Below are 25,220 nucleotides of genomic sequence, written 5' to 3'. Positions count from 1 at the left end.
ATTGTATTGTACTTTATACTATTCTAATTATAATGTTATATGCTTGCTAGTTTTAATTCTGTCTTTGATTTTAGTTGATTTACTGCCCTTTGCTGAAATATTTTATAATGAAACTTTATTTCTTACTATCTGAAATATTGCCGATGTGACGAAAAATTGTCGCCCTAAAACCAGTGTCTAATATGTCACAAAAAAACTATTTTCGAGAAATTCGATCTTGAAGTTTAGGACAGCAATATCTTCTAAACTATTCAATCGAATTCTTTCAAATTTTGCACATCCATATGCCAAGTCAAATAGAAGTCTCCAAGTGGAGATAGAACACTTGACCGACGAAAATCGTGCTCTTTCTTAAAACCAAAGTGTTCTAAGTTTCAGAAACACAGCCTTATTATGATTATATGGATATTTGATTGTTATCTTTTTTTACCAGGCTTAATTTTGTCGTTTAAACCGGTTTAGGTTCATACGGACTATAGTTAATGAAATAAAGCAGAAATAAGAACAGAGGTAAAATGTTCCATTTCCATGATGCTAATCACTTCAAAATTTGTAAATCTCAATGTCACGTGATCAATTGTGCTTGCTCATTGATCACTTGACAACATAGAACACTCGAAAACTAACAACATGTGATTTTTCATAGAGATAGAACAAAGTTTGTGTTGAAAAACCACTTTCAAGGCTAGATAGCACTGTAGAAAGTTGCTAGAGAAACAGATTATGCACTAAAACCTACCCTGAGCATATTAACTCTAATCTTGTCAAAAGTTGACTTAGAATACTCTGGTTTTCAGTCAACGAAATCTTAACTCCCTAATTCAGTCGAATCTGTGAAGTGCACGTAACATTATCAATCGATTGTTTACAGCTAACGTCAAGACACTCTGGGTCGGAGGCTCGAGCTCGGACTTCTTTAAGAGAAAATGGAAGTGGGTTGATGGGACTCCCATCGTCAATGACTACTGGAGGAAAGAAGGGATAGATTCGTGGTCTGTAAATAACTGCCTGAGTTATGCCTGGTCACGAAACGGATACAAGTGGGATGATGTCGCGTGCCTTAGTTCGAAGGGATTCTTTTGTGAAGCATCTGTTGAAGGCCAAGATTAAAAACATTTCTTAGTTTGGTATCATGTTCTCTGATACTCTTGTGTATTGTGTTCTACAGAATAGTTAAAACTTGGGAATTATATTAGAAATAAAAATACGCATGATCAGATATTGTAAAATATTCGCAAAGGAAGAATTATGATTTGACTTAAGACCTATGATATGAGGTTTTGTTTATGTCTGTACTCTTTAATGTTGCACTATTCCAGCTGTAAAGTGGTGCAGCTAATTGTCAAACACTTTGAGTTCAAGGCATGAAACTTGGTACAATAAAAGCTTTATCCCCGGCGACTAAATTTGGCAAGAGGCAAAAACAAAATGGACGCTATTTTAAGCCTGAAATTGTACTTGCTTCCTGGTAGCATTCATAGAGAGTGCTACTAAGCATTTACGAGAGATGTTGGAATAATCGTGCGCTTTATATTGGCGTTAAACCAATGAAACGTAAGTCATTAATGAATCATTGAAGATCATTGTTTCAACACTCCGGATTTGGATATGACGGGATGTTGTGAGGATAGATGCCAAGAAACGTCTGACCAACAAATATTCCTCTGCCAGACATATATGTGACGACACCAATACCACTGTATGAACACACCATGAGAGTTACTTACCAGGCTGGTTACACAGTGGGTCAGGGCCTGAAAAGAGGCCCAACTCTCCCTTATTCGAGTTTGTGGAGGAAAGTGGCGAAAGTTGCAACTGCTCTTTAATACTGAATATACAAAACGATATGATATGTTTCAACATTGTGGTAGTCTCTGATACATGACAATCTGGCACTATTTAAAACAGGAAGAATGGTAGGTTCGGATACTTTTCGTAAGGTAATAGGAAAAGGACATTGCTTAATTTTACTTTTTCCAATTTCCGGTGTAATGCAAATGTAGACAATGTATGTAGATTATGTAGTGATGGCTATAGTCTTTCAGGTCATATCCGCCATATTGAATTAAGAAGACTTTCTTTGTTCAGATATTCATAGGTGTATCCTCGCTGTTGTATAACTATTATGACAAAATTAATATTGTAACATGTGTTATATTTGGGATTACACTTTCTTAGTAAAGTACAAATTCTAGTACTTTTTGAGTTGAGCCCAATCCGGGATTGGAACTCACACCCTCAGAGTCAGGCACCCAATCGCCAGCACACAAAGTCAGCCGCCTAACCCACTCAACTATCGCGACTTCCACAAAAATGGAAGTCGGACAACTGGTAGTCTAGACTGCGCGTTTGTGTACCCCTCTGATAAGTGTTAATTGGCACGGCTCCCACGGCCGAAAGCTATGATTACACAATGCCATTTAGAAAGTGGTCAAATGTAACATGTGTTATATTTGGGATTGGGCGGCTGACTTGGTGTGCTGGCGATTGGGTGCCTGACTCTGAGGGTGTGAGTTCGAATCCCGGATGGGGCTCAACTCAAAAAGTACTAGAATTTGTACTTTACTAAGAAAGTGTAATCCCAAATATAACACATGTTACATTTGACCACTTTCTAAATGGCATAGTGTAATCAAAATTAATATTGTTGATAAAGGAATGAAAGTCAATCTGAACAAAACCAAGGTCAACTGCAAGTTTATACACTATAATAATTCAGTATAGTGTCATTTCGTGAATTCTGTAATACGTGTACTTTAGTTTGGATATGCATTTGTATGAAGGTGAAGATTATATTTACATGTACAGCAAACCATTTTGTTTTATGTACTAGTTGTCTGCGTAAAATCTATATGTACATAAATACTATCTCTACTCAATGGTTGGATTTCAATCGCTTTGTTTTACGTATCGAAAAACACTAAAATGAGGACAAATAAACTCCCCAAAGTGTCTGTCTACTCCTATTTGTCTTATGTGAATATTTCATACATCGATCGTTACCAGTATGTATGTTTACAATACACAAACTGTTACATAATAGCTTGAGTTGATAAAGCCGACACCCAGCATATCGACTGGTCAACGATATAGCCAATAATCAATCTCTATCCAAGCTGTTGAGTGACCAAACGTGCTCTTCAGAAATTTCGCCCACGCCCCATCACCTGTCCTTTCCTCTGTGACGATATCTCATGATGCGATTGGTCACAGAGAACATATGACCAGCCACTATATTGAACATTTGAGATACCGAACGTTCTATTCGGGAAATTTGACGACGCCCTATCACGTGACTATTTTTTTACTTCTATGCAAGGAATATGTAGTATACATATTTTATATGTATCGTTGTATGGTCACGTATGTTTTCTGCATCAAATCTAGATGAAACAAAGTGCCAAGCTATAAATGTGCTCTATGTTAGTCACAGACTAACATAATAGTACTTTCATTAAAATAATTCGTATACACTAGAAATGTATCGGCCAAAACGCTATTTTCGTCGAAGATGATAAAACATGTAAGTAAATTCTTCTTTACAGTATGTCATTGTCATAGATGTTTTGTAAAATTAAACCTTCACACATATTATGAGAGGGAGAATTTGTTTATGTGTGTTTTTCCGTCTCATACATACAAAGAATACATGCAAATGGTGATAAAAAATGTAAATGTACAAGCCGCCATATGTCTACAAGAGAGGCTTGCAATAAAATTACATAAAACTTTGCAATACACGATATGTATTCACACCTGCTTTCTTCCAACATATATCTTTACGACACAATTAAACAATCAGGACTTGTTTGTACGACGAGACAGTTTCCTGTCATCCCCGAAACCTGCCAGGGAAATCAGGTGTGATTAGCACTAATTAGTCTCGGCACAGCGAGTGGGCAATCAGCAAGGGGTTCCAGGTGTTGAGTAGTGAGGTGTCTCTCGGGTTTAATGAGTTAAATGGTGAACAAATTAAACAGAAGTTGTGAATATGTACAGATATCTTGGGATTGTGTTCACTCCTAAACTGTCATGGACTAAAGCCGAATCCTGTTTGGCAGCTCAAGTCAAGTAAAGCTATATTCCCCATCTATAATTACCAAAAACATTTTGGATGTATAAATCACAAGGACATTTTTTAGATTTTTGACTCCATGATTACACCTATTCTGTGTTATGGATCAGAGATTTGGGGAACCACTTATTGCAGACATATTGAAACTGTACATTTTCAGTTCTGTAAGACTTTTCTCAAAGTCAGCAAGTATATCAACAATAACATGGTGCTTGGAGAGTGTGGCAGACTCTCACTGCAATACCACCGGTTGAGTCCCATTTCGAATACATCCCATTTCGCCTACAGTAAACATGTACGCGAATAGGGAATAGGAAATGCACCCCTATTGGGGGAATGGACTTGACTTAGTGGAATTAAGGAATGTCAGTTTCACAATGTATGAGTAAAAAGATAAGTATATCATGTTGTTTTTAAATGAAGTCAACTTATAACCAGTGTTTATATAAATTGACTTAAGCTATGAAGATCAAAAGTAGCAGTGACATACTTACAACAGTTTGTGATTATAAACAAATATTAATCCTTTTGTTGCACATGAGTAAAAGGGATTGTGTACATAGTTTTAATTACTTTGTTTAAAAATGAGATAAGATGATGTCATACTGATGTAATAATAATGTCTGTTTATATTGCGCTGGGTTCCATCCACTGAGGTGCATGTTCAAGGCGCTACAATAGTCACAGATGAGAAGTTCACGGGAGGTGATAGTTCGTGAGGATAGGACTTTCTAAAGAGAAAGGTTTTTAGGTTGGTTTTGAATGTCTCAAGGGTGGGGGATTCTTTAATGTTCTGAGGTAGTGGGTTCCATAACTGAGGTGCTGCTACTTGAAACGATCTGTTGCCGTAGGATTTTAGTCTTGAGTTTGGTACTGCAAGTAGGCATTGGTTTTCAGACCCTAGACATCGTGAAGGCTGGTATGGTGAGATCAGTTCTGATAGATAACTCGGTGCTGTACCATTCAAACAGTGGTAGGCAAAACACAAGATCTTGAAGTGGATCCGGGCTTCTATTGGTAGCCAGTGTAGGGACATCAATACCGGTGTTATGTGGCATCTTTTTTGTGCACGACTCACAATACGATCTGTCCTATTTTGAACCTTCTGGAGTTTGTTCAGCAGATCCTGACTCAAACCATACAACAGACTGTTGCTTTAGTCAATGCGGGACATCACAAGTTGTTGGACTAGTGGTTTTGTTACGTCTTTGGTAATAAGATGGCGGATATTACCAATACTTCTTAGATGGAAGTAGCAGGTCTGGCATACATGATTAACTTGGGCTTCCATTGACAAGGGAGAATCAAAGATGACACCCAGGTTCTTTGCTTTGTCGGCGAATGGTATGAATGAGTCTCCCACAGCCACTGACGTGATATTCAACTGTTGGATGCGCTGTCTGGGTCCAACGAGTAAGGCCGCAGTATAAAATGGGCCTATGTATAAAATGGGGAAGTCAAAAGGCCAGAAAGTCATCGAAACTGGCTAATCTTCAGCAAGCAGAGTTTGTCACGTCACCGAGGGGAGGAAAACAAGTGTTACAAGCAGGTCACATATACCGCCTGGATGTGGAGCGTCAGCTAGCTACACACTGGAAGTGTGTGATCCAGGAATGTAAAGGAAGATGCAGCACCATAATGGTCTGAAAAAAACTTGTTGGAAAGCACCATCCGAACATTTATGAATTCATAACAGCTATCAAGAACATTGAATCCACCAACAAGATGCAACAACTCGGCCACGCTCACGAGCTTACAGAGATCCTGACCAGTGTCTCAACCGACTGAGACAACAACTTGAAAGTGGAAGAAGATCGCCTATTCAGTTCCTGGACGCAGCAGATCACTTATTGAAGTTTCAATAACCTCAGACATCCATGAACTCAAGTACAGTGTACTAGTTAACAGCCAGTGTTATTTTGATTATTGTATTATATTGTACTATGATTTGTTGTGAATAAAATATATGAAAGAAGAACATTTAATTATTTTAATGCAAAAAGCCATGTTGTCTACATGTGCTACTAATCAAATTAAAGGAAAACAAAGGGGGATTCCATTATATCTGAAGGGGGTAAACGTATTACTCATGCATGAAATAACAGTCACCAGACCATGAATTGTTGTTTTAAGACTGTTGATGAAATGGGAACATGCCATACCACTATACCCCTAGATCACTAATGTACTGGTGCAGCTACAACATCATAGACTTCCTTCTCAGGCCTACCAAATGCTTAAATCTCTTGATGATTATATATAATAAATCTACCTGGGCTTCACACATAGGACAAATCCTTTTTCAGTATGGTTTTGGGTTTGTATGGATCTCACAAGAAATTGGCTGCATTAAAACATTTATATCTATCTTCAAGCAGCGATTGTATGACTGCTTCCTTCAAGATTGGCGCTTCTCACTTGACTCTTCATCTAAGTGACTGAGTGAGTTGAAATTTATCGTCACATCGGCAATATTTCAGCCATATCGTGACGAGAACAATGAATTTTATTCATAGTAATTATCCCCCGCAACGCGTTTTGCGGGGGGTATTAAAATGGACTCCGTCCGTGCGTGCGTCCGCCCGTCCGTCCGTAATCATTTTGTTTCCAGAGCATAACTCCAAAACCGTTCAATATTTTTCACGGTTTCCATGGAAACGATTCGGCTTAGTCCCATAAGGGAGGGGCGGGCTTCGTTTCCGGAGCATAACTCAAGAACCGTTCAATATTTTTCAACAAAACTTGGTAGATATATCGAACAGAACCTTAAGTGGTGCCTTTTGTTATTTGCAGATTATTGGCATTTATATTTTTTCTGGTTTCCATGGAAACGATTCAGACTTAGTCTCAAAAGGGAGGTGTGGGTTCCGTTTCCGGAGCACAACTGGAAAACTTCTTAATATTTTTCAGCAAAACTTGGCAGATATGTGAGGCAGATGCCAAAGTGGTGCCTTTTGCTATTTGCAGATTTTTGTGATGTATTGTTTTCTCGGTTTCCATGGAAACAATTCGGACTTAGTCTCAAAATGGAGGGGTGGGCTTCGTTTCCGGAGAACAACTGGAAACCTTCTTAATATCTTTCAGCAAAACTTGGCAGATATATGGGACAGATCTTGAAGTGGTGCCTTTTGCTATTTACAGATTTTTGGCATTTTATTTTTGTTGGTTTTCATGGAAACGATTCGGACTTAGTCCGATAAGGGAGGGGTGGGCTTCATTTCCGGTGCAGAACTCAAAAAGCGTTCAATATCTTTCAACAGAACTTGGCAGATATCTTCGGCAAATGTTGAAATGGTGCCTTTTGCTATTTACAGATTTTTGGCATTTATATTTCTCATGATTTCCATTTAAATGATTTGGACTTAGTTCCATAAGGGAGGGGTTGGCTTCATTTCCGGTGCAGAACTCGAAAAGCCTTTAGCTTAAGTAACTGTCAGATGATTTGTTCTTTCAAATATGTGGGGGCCGGGGGATATGTCATCTTTTGATGACTCTTGTTTTCAGGCAATCAAACTTGCATGCAATACAGCGATTACCACTCTCTTGCTGTAACCCTTGTTTGGTGGCAAACCTACACATATTATTTGTCACCATTCACTTGATGGTCAGTTAATGAATTTATAACAGGTATAATTAGTGATAACACCACTCAGATTACCCGACAGAGGTTCCAATTTGGCATTAATTCTTGTGTCTGGAGTAAATACTCATCATTATAAATTGAGGTCTGATGTGGTAAATGTATTACATCTTATGTAATATGCGCATGGGAGTGCAGTAAGAGGAATTATCAGCTGAGTTACCAAACAAACATCGATCAAAGGATTAAGCGATAACATGCTGATTGATTAATTGCTCTTATCCCGCACAACGGATTTGTCAAAAGGTATTGTTTATGTATGTAGATTTACTAATTTACACTGAATACACCCTGTCGTAAAGTCTGTTTGTAAAAACAACGTCCTTCCTTCAAAGGATTAACCGCCAATACATTGATTGCTTGCTCATTATTGGCTAACTAAATTACTTTTTGAAAGACTGGCGGACATCATGCAATTAGTTGCCAGGTGTGCTATCTTGGGTGACCAATGGGACTATACACCAATGTTAAAAACCTGAAACAATACATAACTTTTTCGCATATTAGACTGTTAAAAGACACATGACATGGAACAGGATACTTTGTCAGCTGCAGATGAATGGCATCTCATTCCCTTATGTGGATATTGATGGATACATTCTCCGCCTGATATTGTTGCTATAACTTTAGTCTGTTTTAATTTTAGTATTTGTATTTTGTTTTTATATATTTGTTATGGCATTCAACATAATATTTGTTTTGCCGTGAAGTGTAATGAGACAGACAACATACACTAGGTCGCACTCAGGGCGTGTGTGTCAAATATGATACACGTTGGCAATCTATAAAATGTCGAGATATTACCATCATGTTATAAATTCACTAAGTATAAGCAAATCGTGTGCATTTTATTAAGTTTCAAAATGCATACAAATATGATAGTAAACTAATTAGGATTATAAGACAAAATATAAAGACGTACCTTGACTTCGTTATTTCCCTAGTTAGGTCCCTACTGGCCTCTTCCAATTATGCACCACTTGTTATTTCTATTACATGCTGTTGGTAATGTTAATCTGCTGCTTGTCACAACATTCCATGTATATATGCTCCTCACCATTTGGGTGTATTCACTTTTAGCTTGATAACGATGTAAGAATCTACATCGAAACGACGCTTAACGCAATAAACCAGAAGTTGTCATCCATAAAGTTGTATGTTTCGTTCGTTTTTGCAGTCCTAACATTTTTTACCACTGACAGATGGTTAAACTTAAAATGTTTTCATTTGTTATCAAAATAGCTATTTAATACAACATTCAGATTGACTAGTAGTGAACCTTAGCTCACTTCTCTCCCCAAGACTCCCCATGTACTTAGTTAGCCATACTTTCAAAACAAATTATATCAGGCTTCTCACCAAATTCAAGGTCAAACTATTTCTTAAATTAAATTCTACATCGATTTACGTTAACATTTGTACTAAGTCAACATTACTATGAAATCAAAATTTTACATCAAAATCAGCATTTTTATCAATGTGAATATTTTTATCTAAAACAAACCACGGAAGCGCAGTAGGGCCACGGTGAAAAACACATTTTGGGGTCACTATCTCCTACGTAGGACTTAGTATCTCCTTCGTAGGACTCAATATCTCCTACGTAGGACTTACTATCTCCTACGTAGGACTTAGTATCTCCTGTGATATGAAACTCGGGTTATAACACGACCTCCGCAAGTTGTTGCTTGTCTTGATGGGGCTAGGTTGGATCGGATGCAACGCTCGTTTGCGGCTTTTTTCTTAATTGTTTACAGGTTGACTTGACTGGAGTGGACAGGTGTTGAGTGCGGCGTTAAACAATACGAAATTCAAAAAGGCAATGAATTGTCATTATATTTGTATAAATATAAGGGGATACGTACACATAGATTGCCACCGATAGTCTAAGACACGTCTGTACACGCAGATTATGATTCATGTGCAACGACCTCTGAAATATCCAACGCATAATAGTAAAGTCTAACAAAGTGCAACATATAACAGTGAACTAACTGCAACGCGTAATAGTAAACTGAACGCAAGGCAGTAAAGTATAACAGTCAGTCCAACACAGTAATGTGCAACAATTAGTTGAACACATGACTCTAATAGTGAAGGAAACAGTAGACTCTAACAGTAAATTGAAACACAAGATAGTATACTCTAACAGTAAATAAAACACATAACTGTAGACTCTAATAGTGAATGAAACGAATGACTGTAGACTCTCGCAGTGACTGAGACAGTGAAACAGGAGATTGTGTGCGTGTCTGGGGATTTAAGTCGACCGTTTCAGATTAATCTATATAAACGTATATCGATCATCTCCTACAGGAAATATTAAGTACTACGTAGGAGATACTATGTCCTAAGTAGGAGATACTAAGTCCTACGTAGGAGATACTATGTCCTACGTGGGAGATACTAAGTCCTACGAAGGAGATAGTAAGTCCGACGTAGGAGATACTAAGTCCTACGTAGGAGATATTAAGTCCTACGTAGGAGATACTAAGTCCTACGTAGGAGATGCTAAGTCCTACGTAGGAGATGCTAAGTCCTACGTAGGAGATATTAAGTCCTACGTAGGAGATACTATGTCCTACGTAGGAGATACTTAGTCCTACGTAGGACATAGTAAGTCCTACGTAGGAATTACTATGTCCTACGTAGGAGATACTAAGTCCTACGTAGGACTTAGTATCTCCTACGTAAAGAGATATTAAGTCCTACGTAGGAGATACTATGTTATACGTAGGAGATGCTTAGTCCTACGTAGGAGATAGTAAGTCCTACGTAGGAGATACTATGTCCTACGTAGGAGATACTAAGTTCTACGTAGGAGATATTAAGTCCTACGTAGGAGATATTAAGTCCTACGTAGGAGATAGTAAGACTGTAAGGATCTGGTTTGATTTATTTTTTCAAGTGATCTCATTTGGGCGCAGAGCATTTAAAACTAAAGGGCAGATAATTACAGGTGATTAAAGGGCAGATAATTACAGGTGCTTTGTCACATGTTTCGATATAGACCGATTGCTCTCACTTCTAATTTATGTAAAATCATGGAGAGAATAGTTACTAACCGCCTGAACTATTATCTTGAACGAAATGAGCTTCTTACTCACATCCAGTCAGGATTCAGAAAGGGGCGTTCATGTATAGATCAGCATGTTCGTCTGGAAACTGAAGCACAGAAAGCTTTATGCAACCAGGAATACATGTTGTGTGTATTCCTTGATATCGAAAAGGCTTATGACATGATTTGGAGAAATTGTTTGCTTTCTAAATTGTGGAAACTTGGAATTAGAGGCAACATGTTCAAGTGGATATGGTCATTTTTGTCCGAAAGAACCATTCAAGTTCGCATATGTCAAGAACTGTCAGGCGTGTATATGACTGAAAATGGTACCCCACAAGGAAGTGTAATAAGTCCAGTTCTATTTAAGATTATGATCAATGACATTTTCGAGGACCTGCCTCTAAACATAAATGCAGCACAGTTTGCTGATGACGGATCGTTTTGGAGACGCTTTGGTAATTTTTAGTTTGTCATAGAATCTATACAAAACTGCTTAAAGGTCACATGCAACCAAAAAATCAAACATAATTAAAACACAATTATCACTTCTTCATGACATATAATATGCATTGCTGATTATGAAAAAACAAATAAACAAAATTATAAGCGTATAATCGCAAATCAAAAGTGCAATATTTTGTACTTGGGTTTACCTCCATCAAAAAGAAGCAGCCGGGATACCGAACCCAGTGAGAGCGGGTGGGTGTGCACTCAAGTGTAACGGCTGGTTCATTAGCAGATGCCGCCTTCACGGCTCATTGTATGTATATATAGAAAGTTGGGTTTTGTAAATACATGCTCATTTTTGGTGTATAACATTTTGCAATCAACAGACATCATAACATGTCATGTGTTCAAGTATCACACCTGCCTGTCTGTGTAATTACATAATGTGACAGAGACCAAACTCGGGCCATAAATCAATGCGTTTTGTTTATGGTGTATAGCCTGATTGGTGTTAAGTTCAAATTGCATGTGGTCAGTGATCGCAGTTGTGTAATGAATATTGTCATTAGCAGACAGGCAGGCAGACACACAGGTGTCAATAAAACAAGACATTGAGTTTTGTCTGTGACAGCGACATATCTATATCACAGTTAGAAATTGTGTCAACTCTAAATAATGACATTGCATTTAAGTATCGAACTGAGAAAGTGACGCGGTAAGAAGAACGTGTGGTGAAATAGACAAATGAAATTATATAAACAGTCTATTTACTGTCATAACATACAAAAAGCTCGCGCCAGTGAGATATCAACAAAACATTAGGAAAATAGCTCACACCAAAGCCTTCACCGAGTATTCACCAGACAGCCTGCTTCCAAGTTGCGCGAACCTATTTCACTGCGCACGTGCTATGAGCGCAGCCCAGCTGTTGAAACCCGTATTCCCCAGAAAAGTCTGGGGAAAATTAGTGAAACGTTTGAACTCCGATTTCGCGCGTTTTTTTTCATCGCGTTATTTTTCAACTTTATAAGTTGAATTAGCATTTATGACGCTTTGTTTCAGTAAGTCCATACCGAAAGGTATCAGAATCTGCAAAGTTGTGTTTTACGTTGCATGTGACCTTTAAGTAAAGTCAGTACATGGTGTTCAAAATGGGGGTTTAAGATTTCAAAATCAAAATCAGTGGCAATGATGATCACAAGACGTAAGATCCCTCATGATATCAGTTTATCTCTTGGACACCATAAACTTTAAATGGTGTCAGTGTTCAAATTTCTTGGTGTGTATTTTGATCAAAGATTAACATGGTCTCATCACATCACACATTTGTATAACACATGTAACAAGATCATCAATCTATTAAAGTGTATTTCAAAAACAAAGTGGGGCGCTGATAAGTCAACTATGTTATTGCTGTACAAGGCCCTTATCTTGTCAAGACTTGACTATGGTTGTCAGGTGTATATGTCGGCGGCTAAATGTCATCTTAATAAGCTTGATAGAATTCAATCTAAAGCTTTGAGAATATGCACTGGTGCATATTGTACAACTCCAACCTCAGCTCTTCAAGTTGAGAGTTCAGAAATGCCCCTTCACCTTCGAAGACAACAGGTATCTTTGAAATATTTCTTGAAAATGAAAACCAAGAACAAACACCATGCAGTCACTGAGATTGTTAATGACTGTGTGGAATATGTCATGTGTAACTGGACTCATGGCAAATTGCCCTTTGGCTTGAATATTTAGAGATTAGCTGATCAACATGGTATTTACAACTGTAACCCAGTTGATCCTTCTGCTCCGCCTGTCACACCTCCGTGGGTTCTGCTGAAGCCTGGATTGAATTCTGAACTCAATTCAATCGTGTATAAGAGAATGGACCAAAACATAATAAAAGTGATAACTCAAGACTTTCTGTCTGAAAATTATTCTAATTTCACACACATATACACTGATGCATCGAAAGAACCATCCAATAATCGTACTGCTGGGGCTTTTTGGATACCCAATTTATCGATCGCTAAGGTGTTCAGATTCCCTGAGTATCTTTCTGTTTTTGCAGCTGAACTTTTGTCAATTTTGCAAGCATTGAGATGGGTAGATGAACATGACCATGAAGCAATTATCTTTACAGATTCTATGACAGCAATCAAAGCTATAGAAGCTGGTGCAAATGGATCTAGAGATGACATTGTGCATGAGATATTAAAGTTGGATACATCTTTAAAAATGAAGTACATTGCATGCGACAATGTGTGGGTCCCTGCACATGTTGGAATACATGGAAATGAGATTGCAGATAATTTGGCCAAATCCGGGTTACAGTTTCCTGAAGTTGATTTATTTAAATTTCAACCAATCCCTAAAGATTATGAAAATGTTTTATCGAAATCTGTTACAAGGAGTTGGCAACAGTTGTGGGATACAGGTACTACCGGCCGACATATGTACAAACTTAGACCATCACTAAAATCTGGTCATAAAATTCGTCGTCGTAAAAGGCGTGATGAGGTTATTCTTTCACGTCTAAGACTTGGACACTGTTGGCTAAATGCCTACAGGAGTATTATAGATAAGACGGTCTCTTCTAAATGTGGCCATTGCAATTTGGAGACGCCTGAAAACATCTAACATTATCTAATTACATGCCCTCGGCATAACAACATAAGACAAAATCTCAGAAGTGCTGTACTTGAGGTTGATGATGTATTCTCATTAGTAACAGTTTAGGGCCCCAATATCATGTATGGGTCTGTGCAACGGGCAGTTTTAGATTTTGTCTCGTCATCTGGAAAATATGATGTAATCTAGACAGGCTCTCGAATGGCTTAGACAGATTTAGTTCTGTGGTTGTAAATCATTTTGACACTCTATCATCTGAACCTGCTGCTTTTGTATTGAATGAGTTTTTCATGTTTCAGAAATGGAAGTGATTACTTAAGGTTTTTAATCCGTAACACGAAGCAGAGGTTATTCCATATATGTATACATCTATCCAAATTAATAGTGTTGTCGTTTCTTTTATCTTAGCTAAACGATTCCTTTTGGCAATTAAATTACGTATGATTGTTTATTAAATCAAGTCAATGTGTTGGGCGCAAATAGGCCTCTTATTGGCCCACGTCGCCCTAAAACTATAAAACCAACCAACCATCACATGTTTCGAAGGTCTCGTGGCGACATGCAAGGTAAGTTAGTATGTTAGAAAGGTTAGCCCTGCATACAGAAATGGCTATTTCTGATGCAAGAAGTAAAGCACTTGCTGATTTCGAAAAGGAGTTTTGTTCTTCTTCTCGTGCTACAAATGTAACAGACATTAAAGAGGATATTGATGATAAAGTTGCTGATAGCAGTCCTCTAATGACACATGATTCAAAGAAGAAACTACTTGAAGATTTTCTCAATGATTCCCAGGGATTTGAAACCCAGACACAAGATGTGAAGAAGGTCGTTCTCGACTTCATTTATGATTCTCAGGCAGTTGATAATACTGCTGCCTTGCATGGAGGAATTAGGAAGAACAGTTCCATTCGGCGCAAGGAGATAGATACAAGAAGTGACATACTTACCCTTGGTGAATCTCGGGTTGCTGGTGAGGACAGGCCCATGCGTTACCCGGACAATAGAAAGAGTGATAATGTTTCTGACATTCTTACTTCTGTTGTACATCACTTAAGTAAACCTGTGCCAGAGATTAGTGTCTTTAATGGCAATCCCATGGACTATCACAAGTTTATTAGACAATTCAAGACCAAAGTTCTGAACAATACATCTGATCCTGATGAATGTATGACTTATTTAGAGCAACTTACATCCGGTGAAGCCAAGAAAATTGTGAGCAGCAATGTGTGTTTAGACGCCCATAAAGGGTTTCAAGCTGCCATGCGTGATCTGGAGGAAAAGTATGGTGATGAAAATGTTGTAGTTAACTCCTTTATAAGCAAAGCACTTAATTGGCCTGTTATCAGAGCAGATTGTCCCAAGGGTTTAGAGGATTATGCTGTGTTTTTGAAAGAATGCAACAATGCAGTGGGTACTTCTGGTGTTTTGAACAACATTGATAACATTAGAAGGATCATTGCTAAGATACCTTACACATACCAAGAAAGGTTCAGGTCTCGTGCTGAGACATTGAGTGATTCTGGTAGGTCACTAGGTTTTAAGGATGTAGTTTATTTCATGAGAAAGGAAACTAGAAAAGCCAATGACCCGGTATTTGGGAAGGAAGCTCTGAATAGTTTGCAGCCTAGACCCCCACCCAAGCAAGGGAAGGGTAAGGGTACTTTGTCAAAGATAAGCTTTGCTACAGATGTTCGGTCATCAGCCAAGACTGATACTGAGGGACCAATCAAAGGGAAGTGTTTCTATTCTGAAGGTAAAGGTCATCGTGTGATAAACTGTGAGAAATTTGCTGCATTGTCTTATACTAGTAAGTGGGCATTGGTTATGGATAAAAGGTTGTGTTTCAGATGTTTAGAGCCTGGTCACGTGAGCAAGGACTGCCGTGGTAATATTGTTTGTTCTGTGTGTCAAGGTCGTCACAACACTTACTTCCATATGGAGCATCCTCCATCCCAAAGTCAACAGTTCATTCAAAGTGTTACAAGTGCATCAAACTCCTGCTTTTCGTTGGATACAGGGGTCGGTCAGAAATCTGAAGTGTGCACAATGGTAATTGTCCCAGTCAAAGTGAAGATGAGAAACAGTTCTCACTGTGTAGAGACATACGCATTTTTGGATCCTGGTAGTAGCTCCACCTTCTGCACTGAATCTCTAATGATGAAATTGGGAGTCTCTGGTAAGCACATGAAAGTGAACATTACAAGTATGGGAGAACCTCGTACTATTAACACGTGTGCATTAACTGGTCTACAGGTGTTAAATCTCGCTATGGACAATAATGTTGACTTACACAAAGTGTTTGCTGTGGACAGGTTACCAATTAGCAAGGTACATATACCAACTGCTGCTGATACTGCGAAATGGTCTCACCTAAAGGATTTATATATTCCTGAAATAAATGCAGACATTGAACTTTTGATCGGCAACAACGTTGCAGATGCATATTCTCCCATGGAGGTGATCGTGGGACCACAGCATACACCACATGCTACTAAGACAAGACTTGGATGGGCTGTTTGGAATCTCACTCGTCCAGGTAATCCTTCCTGTAGTGAGGCTCAAGATGAACAGAACAGAAGTGACTGCACTACAAGAATTTGAAAGCTTAAATGAACTGAATCGAATGGTGAGACATTCTTTCAACGCAGACTTCCCCGAGAGATTAATTGATGATGAAAGACAGTACTCTCAAGAGGACAAACTTTTCATGAAGAAAATTGATGCCTCAATAACACTTCAGGATGGACATTACAGTATTGCCTTACCATTCAGGAATTCGGAAGTTGTTTTTCCAAACAACTATAGTTCAGCTCATCGCCTCCTGCTGAGATTGAAGAAAAGATAGGAAGCTGATGACAAGTTCAAGAAAGAATATACCGATTTTATGGAAAATCTTTTCCAGAAACGTTATGCAGAAACCATTCCAAGTGAAGAGGAAGATCCAGACGATGGTTCTGCATGGTATATTCCACATCATGGAGTCTTCCACCCTCAAAAGAAGAAGATAACAGTTGTCTTCAATTGTGCATTTGTGAACAATGGTGTCAGTTTGAATCAGCAATTACTCTCTGGGCCTGACCTGACAAATAGTTTACTTGGAGTTCTAATGAAGTTTAGGCAAGACCAATGTGCAGTTATGGGAGACATAGTAAGCATGTTTTATCAAGTTTGAGTGATGAAGAGGCACTGGAATTACCAACGTTTCCTGTGGTGGCCACACGGAGACTGCACCCAAGAGCCTTTCAAGTGTCACATGAAAGTTCACATGTTTGGAGCCACATCCTCCCAAGGCTATGCTAATGCTGCACTGCTCCAGACAGCGAAGGATAATGGAGCAGATTTCAGTTCAAGCGTTTCTGATGCCATTAGAAACAACTTCTATGTGAATGACTGCCTCTCGTCTCTACCCACTGTTGTAGAAGCTGCAGAACAAGTTCATGAAGTGACTGAAATGTGTAACAAAGGAGGATTCAACTTGAAAAAGTGGATTTCTAATCGCAGTGATGTCTTGGATGATGTACCCCTCCAAAATAGAGGTGAAGCAGCTAAGGACTTCAACCTGGAAGAAATAAAGGGTGAACGTGTCATGGAGAGGGCCTTGGGTGTTAAGTGGAAAGTTCAGGAGGATATGCTAGGATTTCAAGTGAAAATCAAGAACCAGGGACTTACAAGGAGGATGGTTTTGTCAGTGGTTAGTTCTGTATATGATCCGCTGGGACTTGGATCTCCATTTATTCTTAAAGCAAAGATTCTACTCCAGGAAATATGTCGTTGTGGTATCTGGTGGGATGAAGAGATCACAGCAACTCAACTCAAGTCATGGCAACAGTGGTTAACGAATCTTCCTCGATTGGAGAATCTATGTATTCTAAGATGTTACAAGTCAGATGACTTTGGAACAGTACAGGATTGTCAACTTCATGTGTTTGCAGACGCCAGTGAACTTGGATATGGTGTTGTTGCATACTTCAGACTTGTAAATGAAAATCCACTGTGCTTTCGTTTTGTCTAAAGCTAGGGTTACACCACTGAAGAAGATCTCGATTCCAAGACTAGAACTAACTGCAGCATGTGTTGCTGTTCGTCTCTCTCTGATGATACAGAAACAGGTCCAGCACAAAATAGATCAGGTGATCTATTGGACAGACAGCATGACAGTTCTCCGATACCTGGCCAATGAAAACACACGCTTCAAGACCTTTGTAGCAAATAGGATTGCTGTAATCCGAGACGGCTGACATAGAGCATTGGAATTATGTATCTACCACAGAGAATCCTGCAGATCCAGCTTCTAGAGGAATGGATATGAAAGACCTTCTGGATTATGCACCTGCCTGGTTTCAAGGACCTTCCTTTTTATCGGGCACCCATAAAGGGCCACTTCCTCGTGGTGGGTGCTGGGTATCGCTAAGCGCCCTTCAACCCCCCGTTGTGGACCCGGGGGAATATTTGGTCCACCAATCTGTTTGCTGTGGGTTGCGCCCCTGTGTCGGTGGAGGACGGGAGGCTGGTGGTTGAGGGCACTGGTCCCAGGAACAGTGTTCCTTTGCCCAACACACCACTTCGCCCCTAACTTCACCTAGACGGGTGGTTGAATGTCGAGCCCTGTGCATTACTTGTATTTGCACAAATTATATTCTTAAACTATATGGTGAACTTTAGGTCTCGGCTTTATTAGTTTATAAAACATCACTTGATTTTGAACTATGACTTTTCAATTTGCCTAGAGTCTAAATGCCAAGAAGGCGATGGCTCATGGGCCAATCTGGTAGGATCTATCTTTTTAAGATCTTATCCTGCTTGAGTATACCCTCCTAGTATCCTTGGTGCCCTCTGCTGGAGGCCCACAGACATGAGGCATCGTCCTTGTTGACACTCCATGGTGGGTGAGGAGCTAGGAGGGTGAATCATACGCAATACAACCATGGCACCCCCACTGAAAAAACGCTCGTATGAATCTGATGATTCAGTATCTTCTCAGGACGAACATCCTACTGTTCTCACAAATCCTGATCATTGGTCTCGATTTTTGGTCATGTCGGCACCAGATGATGGTCCACTTAAATTGAATCCTTTTGCCATTGCAAAGGGCATAGAAGGATTAGCTGTCGAGGTAAAAGAAGTTAAGAAGCTACGTTCGGGATCTCTACTGATTGAGTGCAAAAAGAAAATTCAATCACAAATCCTCCTTTCGACCAAATCATTAGCTAATGTTCCTGTGGAGGTTTCACCTCATAGGACACTCAACAGTACTAAAGGCATTGTCCATGATGTTGGACGTTGCCTTTCAGATATGGATGAGGCTGACATCATTTCAGAATTATGTCCACTGGGAGTGACTGCTGTTAAACGGTTAACTTCCAAAAGAGATAATGAAACCATAAAGACCAATACGTATCTATTTACATTAGGTCTTCCGTCACGCCCAGAATCATTGAAAGCTGGATATTGTCACTTAAGGGTTGATGCTTACGTCCCAAATCCCCTGCGGTGCTACCGATGTCAGAAATATGGCCATGGTTCTAATTCATGCCGCGGCCCAGCTGCTTGTCATCGATGTGGTGGCAACCAACATGGGAGCTCCAGTCAAAAATGAAACATGACCGTAATGTTACTTTTTTTGAAGCGAGGAAACTTGTTCTGGCTCTTGAAAAACCAGGCCCAACTTATGCGGCTGCTGCTTCTGCCTCAACTACAATTTTTCGACCGGTTTCACGTCAGTCAGTAGGTTGCCAAACCGAATATACATGGATTGAATCATCTAATCCAATCTTGGCTAAACCTCGTCAACAATCATCTAGTTCTTCGTCACAAACGGAAGATCTATCTACAGTTGTCTCACCGTCGCCAGTGGTTCCAGCAGTGGAACCAAAATCGGTACCAAAACCATCCCCTGTTCCGAAATCGACTAAAAACAAATTGATCATTCTATTCATTCAGATCGTATACCAAAGGGTCAGCGTGACTCTGTACGTCTTCAAAATCGTTATCACACCTTGGAGGACATGGATGCCTCTCCTCTCTACCACGGGCGCAACAGAAGTAAGTCACCTAGAAAAGGGAAAAATAGATCCCCTGTACATCCACCTATTACATGAATGGTCCTAGTTCACTCCTTCAGTGGAATTGCAGATGTCTCAGGTCCAATTAAAATGATTTACACTTATTAATACAGGATTATAAGCCGTCAGCAATATGTCTCCAGGAGACATACCTTAAAGAAACTGATAACTTTGATTATCGTCAGTACAGTACCTACCATTCATTCTCCCCTCCAGGGACTAAAGCTACGGGTGGATCTTCTGTTTTCGTAAAGCTGGGCGTTCTCCACAGCCCTGTTTTAATTAATACAAATCTTCAGGCTGTTGCAGTTCGAATAACTATGCACATTGTTTTTACTTTGTGCTCTCTTTACATTCCTCCAACATCGTTGCTTCAACTAACTGATCTTCAAGCACTTTACGACCAGCTTCCCAAGCCCTGCATCATTATGGGCGATCTCAATGGTCATAACCCACTCTGGGGCAGTATGCATACAAGCAATAAAAGAAAGCTACTTGAAGATTTCATTTCAAACAATGATTTATGCATTTATAACGATGGCTTACACACTTATCTCCACCCTGGTACTGGTACCTATTCTAATCTTGACTTGTCCATCACTGACTCAAATCTCCTAAATGAATTTGATTGGTCCGTCCATGACGACCTTTGTGGAAGCGACCACTTTCCTACAGTTCTAAAACCAGTAGCCCCATCTGATGTTCCTCCATCATCCAGATGGAATTTCAAAAAGGCTAACTGGCCTTTATATGCAACTCTGTGTGCTGACGAACTTAAACCTGAACTTTTCATTGATGTTAATGATGCTATAAAGAGTTTCTCTGATAAACTGAATAACATAGCGGATGTGTGCATCCCTAAGTCCTCTGCAATTCCACACATTAGAAAACCATGGTTCAACGATGACTGCAAACAAGCTAGGAAGGCAAGGAAAAAAGCAGAACATTACTTCCGTCGCCATCCTATGGTTCATAATTTGAACACGTATAAGATTTTAAGATTTTAAATGCTAAAGCAGGGCGTACTTTTAAGCAAAGTAAACGTCACTCTTGGCGAAACTATGTATCGAAAATAAATTCGCGCACGCCAATATCAAAGGTGTGGAATACGATCCAGAAAATCAAAGGTAAGGGCTCTAAATATAGCATTCACCATTTGACAGATGGGAACCAATTATTGAGTAATAAATCAGATATTGCAAATAAACTTGGTGAGACATTGGCCAAACATTCTTCCTCGTGTAACTATGTACCTGAATTCCAAAAATATCAAAAACAGCAAGAAAAGAAAGCTATTAATTTCAATTCAGATAATGGGGAAGATTACAATGAAACCTTTTCCATTCACGAGCTTCATACTGCTCTTGACCAGGCTCATGATACTGCTTCCGGAGCTGATAACGTACATTATCAACTCCTGAAGCACTTACCAGACTCATGTTTAGAGACGCTCTTATCTATTTTTGATGATATTTGGACATCTGGAAAATTTCCTTCATCGTGGCGCGATGCTATAATTGTGCCCATCCCTAAACCTGGACGTGATCAGACTGATCCTTCCAATTATAGGCCAATTTCCCTAACTAGCTGCGTTTGCAAGACCATGGAACGGATGATAAATAATCGACTTGTTTGGTACTTGGAAACAAATAACCTTATAACAGATATACAATGTGGTTTCCGTAAAAACAAAAGTACTGTCGATCACCTAATGCGTTTGGAATCATTTGTTAAAATGCTCTTATTAACAAGCAACACGCTGTGTCTATCTTTTTTGATCTTGAAAAAGCATATGACACCACGTGGAAATATGGCATTTTAAAAGATTTACATGGCTTCGGATTGCGAGGCCGTTTGCCTCAATTTATAGCTAACTTTTTAAAAGACAGACAATTTCAAGTCCGAGTGGGATCTACCCTGTCTGATCATTACAATCAGGATCAGGGTGTCCCACAGGGCAGCATTTTGTCTGTCACATTGTTTAGTATCAAGATCAACAGTTTATCCAAGGTTTTAAATGATTCGATCGATGGATCACTTTTTGTGGATGATTTAAATATTTCTTGTCGTGGTAAAAATATGCATACTATTGAACGACAACTGTAGTTGTGTTTAAACAAAATAAATAAATGGTGTCAGGAAAACGGCTTTAAATTTTCTAAATCCAAAACAAATTGTATACATTTCTGCCGTAAATACAAACTGCATAAAGACCCTGAACTATCTCTAAATGGCACACCCATCAAAGTTGTTAAGGAGGCCAAGTTCTTGGGTTTAATTTTTGACTCGCACTTAACATTTCTGCCACATATTAAATCCCTTAAAACTAAATGCCTGAAGGCACTTGACTTGTTGAAAGTAGTTTCTAACACAAAGTGGGGAAGGGATCAAACTACCCTCCTCCACCTATATCGATCATTGATCCGCTCGAAACTTGATTATGGCTCCATCGTATATGGTGGAGCCCGCAAAAGCAATCTAAAACTACTTGATTCTGTCCACCACCAAGGTCTAAGGCTTTATCTTGGATCTTTTAGAACTTCTCCTGTGGACAGTCTCTATTTCGAAGCAGACGAGCCTTCTCTAGCCCAACGACGTATAAAATTATCTTTACAATATCTTACAAAACTATATTTCTAACGAATCCAATCCTGCATTTCAGTGTATCTTTAATCCTCTTTATGAGGATATGTACAACCAAAAATCTTCTCTTGTTCCTCCACTGGGGCTCAGAATGAAGCCATTCATTACTGCTGCCGGCATTGAGCTGGGAAATATAGCTCCTTCTCGTCTTCTTTCTTCTCCTCCTTGGCAATTGGTTAGGCCACAAGTTGACCTAACTCTGACTAAGTTTAAAAAATCTGAAACTAATGAATTACAATATAAACAAGAGTATAATCAATTAAAAAGTAAATATAATACATATAAATCCTTATTTACAGATGGGTCCAAGGATGGTGGCGCGGTGGCCTGTGCCACTGTCATTGGATCCAGAACAATATCTTCTAGAATACCTGATAACAGCTTTATATTTACAGCAGAAACAAACGCCATCTTAACAGCTCTTAAATATATTCAAAGACACCCTAAACATAAACAATATATAATCTTTTCTGACTCTCTTTCTTGCCTTCAGGCTATTAAAAATCTATCTTGTAAGCATCCACTTTTAATTGAAATAATCGAATTATATAATGATCTTGCTACTGGCCAATGCGACATCGTCTTCTGTTGGTTACCCAGCCACGTTGGCATTTCTGGGAACACAATGGCCGATCTTGCTGCCAAGGCAGCACTCAACAAATCTGTGACACCACTTCTTCTCCCATACTCTGATTACAAAGCTGCTATGAGATCTTATATCTGTGATCTGATGCAAAAGAAGTGGGACAGCCAAGTAGGTATCAATAAATTACATGCAATCAAACCTTATATCAGTTACACCTACTTGGGATGTCAGTCCAGATTTGAAGAGGTCACCATGCGACGATGTTGTATTGGCCACACCAGATACACTCATGAGTACCTATTGAAGGGCGAGGATCCTCCGTTTTGTATCCCTTGTGATGAAAGAATCACGGTCAAGCATGTCCTGCCTGACTGTATTGAATATTCCATCACAAGGGATAACTATTTCAAATCACGAACGATGAAGGATCTTTTTAAAAATATCAGTTCTCATTTAGTCATTGCATTTTTAAAAGAATTAGATTTGTTGAATGAATTGTAAATAGATACATATTTTAAAATTGGTGGTTTAGTTGAGCAGTTGAGATTGTTAGTGGCTGTATCCTCACAGGGGGTTGAAGCATTGTAAAATTATTGTCCTCCTGTGGGGGTACGTAAGTCCCAAAACATTCAAACTAAATTTAAACATACCACTAGTTTTAAGCGTAGAATATGTGCTATTTTAACTTCTAGCTAAATTGTCTAAACTTGCTGACGGCTGAAGGGATGGTGTAAACCCAGCTAGTGTCCATGCAGGAAGCAAATGTACTGTAAGTCCCCATGGTCCCTAGTATGGTGATCTACTTTCAGTCGTTAGCAATCAACAGCCTGTTTTTATATTGTATTGTCATTTCTAGTTCCAATGTTTTAGATTTAGTTGCTAGTTGTAAATGGATATCTGTGATACACTAGAAGTTTTACTGTTCTTCGTCAACAGGTTTTTAATTTCTAACTTTATTCACTTTTAATATACTTATCAAATGTTCTCGTCACGATATGGCTGAAATATTGCCGATGTGACGTTAAATATTAACTCACTCACTCACTCCTTTTTATCGAAACCTGAAACAGAGTGGCCAGACGTTGAAGTTGAAGAACTACCAGAAGATGACCCTGAAATAAACACTGTGAATACAACTTTATTGCAAAACCCTGTGGAAAGTCCTCTGAGCAAGCTCGTCAGCTATTGCTCTTCGTGGATAAAGTGAAGAAGTTTGTTGGATACTACCTTCTCTTCTTCAGTTATCTGAAAGTGAAAGCAAGTCAAAAGAAGTTGACTGAGACAAAGGTTATTCGTGAAACAAAGCTTGAGGTGATACTTACCCAAGTCCAACATTCTTGCTTTCAAGAATTGTTTGATGCCCTGGAAAACCAACGTCCAACATTGTAAGCAAACCCATTAGGAAGCTTGATCCGATCATTGTTGACGGTTTGATCCGTGTTGGCGGAAGACTAAGTCGGTGAAGTCTGGACTTTGACGCAAAGTACCCTGTGCTCCTACCTAAAGAGTATCGTGTCACTGACCTAATCGTGCGGAATGCTCATGAAGCTGTTGGTCATTTAGGAAAGGCTGCTATGACAACAAATCTGAGACAGAAGTACTGGATCTTAGGACTTGGTTACCTTATCAAGAACATTACTTCAAAGTGTGTTATCTGCAGATCGTACATGGCACAGCAAAGGGATCAAAAGATGACTGACCTGCCATTGGATAGAGTATCTTGTGATGAAGCACCATTCATGAGAGTCGGAGTGGACTTCTTTGGTCCATTTGCAGCTAAACGAGGACGTAGCAATGTCAAACGTTATGGGGTGTTTTTACCTGTTTGGCATCAAGAGCCATTCATCTTGAAGTTGCATCTCAATTCAACACATCATCATGCATCAATACAATTCGTCGGTTTATTGCAAGACGTGGGTGTCCCAAAAAGATCTGGTCTGACAATGGTACCAACTTAATCGGAAGCAAACGAGAACTTAATGAAGCGGTAGAGTCTTGGAATCTTCATCAAATACAACAGGAGTTTCTACAGAAGGGCATAATGCTGGAGTTTAATCCGCCCATGGGTTCCCACTTCGGAGGAG

General features: G+C 39.2%; 1 long non-coding RNA gene across 1 annotated transcript; it reads right to left on the bottom strand.

Moving 5' to 3' along the window:
* Positions 1–665: 665 nt before the first annotated feature.
* Positions 666–19,135, bottom strand: LOC124269029. Its single transcript, XR_006896405.1, has 3 exons — positions 19,125–19,135; positions 13,748–13,749; positions 666–807 (listed from the first exon to the last, which is right to left on the bottom strand). It is a non-coding gene; the product is annotated as an uncharacterized LOC124269029 (long non-coding RNA).
* Positions 19,136–25,220: the final 6,085 nt, after the last annotated feature.

This window comes from Haliotis rubra, unplaced genomic scaffold, assembly GCF_003918875.1.
Source record: "Haliotis rubra isolate DU_JTF1 unplaced genomic scaffold, ASM391887v1 Scf1412, whole genome shotgun sequence".
Lineage (NCBI taxonomy): Eukaryota > Metazoa > Mollusca > Gastropoda > Lepetellida > Haliotidae > Haliotis > Haliotis rubra.
The sequence above is the reverse complement of the archived record's forward strand: the minus strand, read 5'-3'. Positions and strand labels throughout refer to the sequence as shown.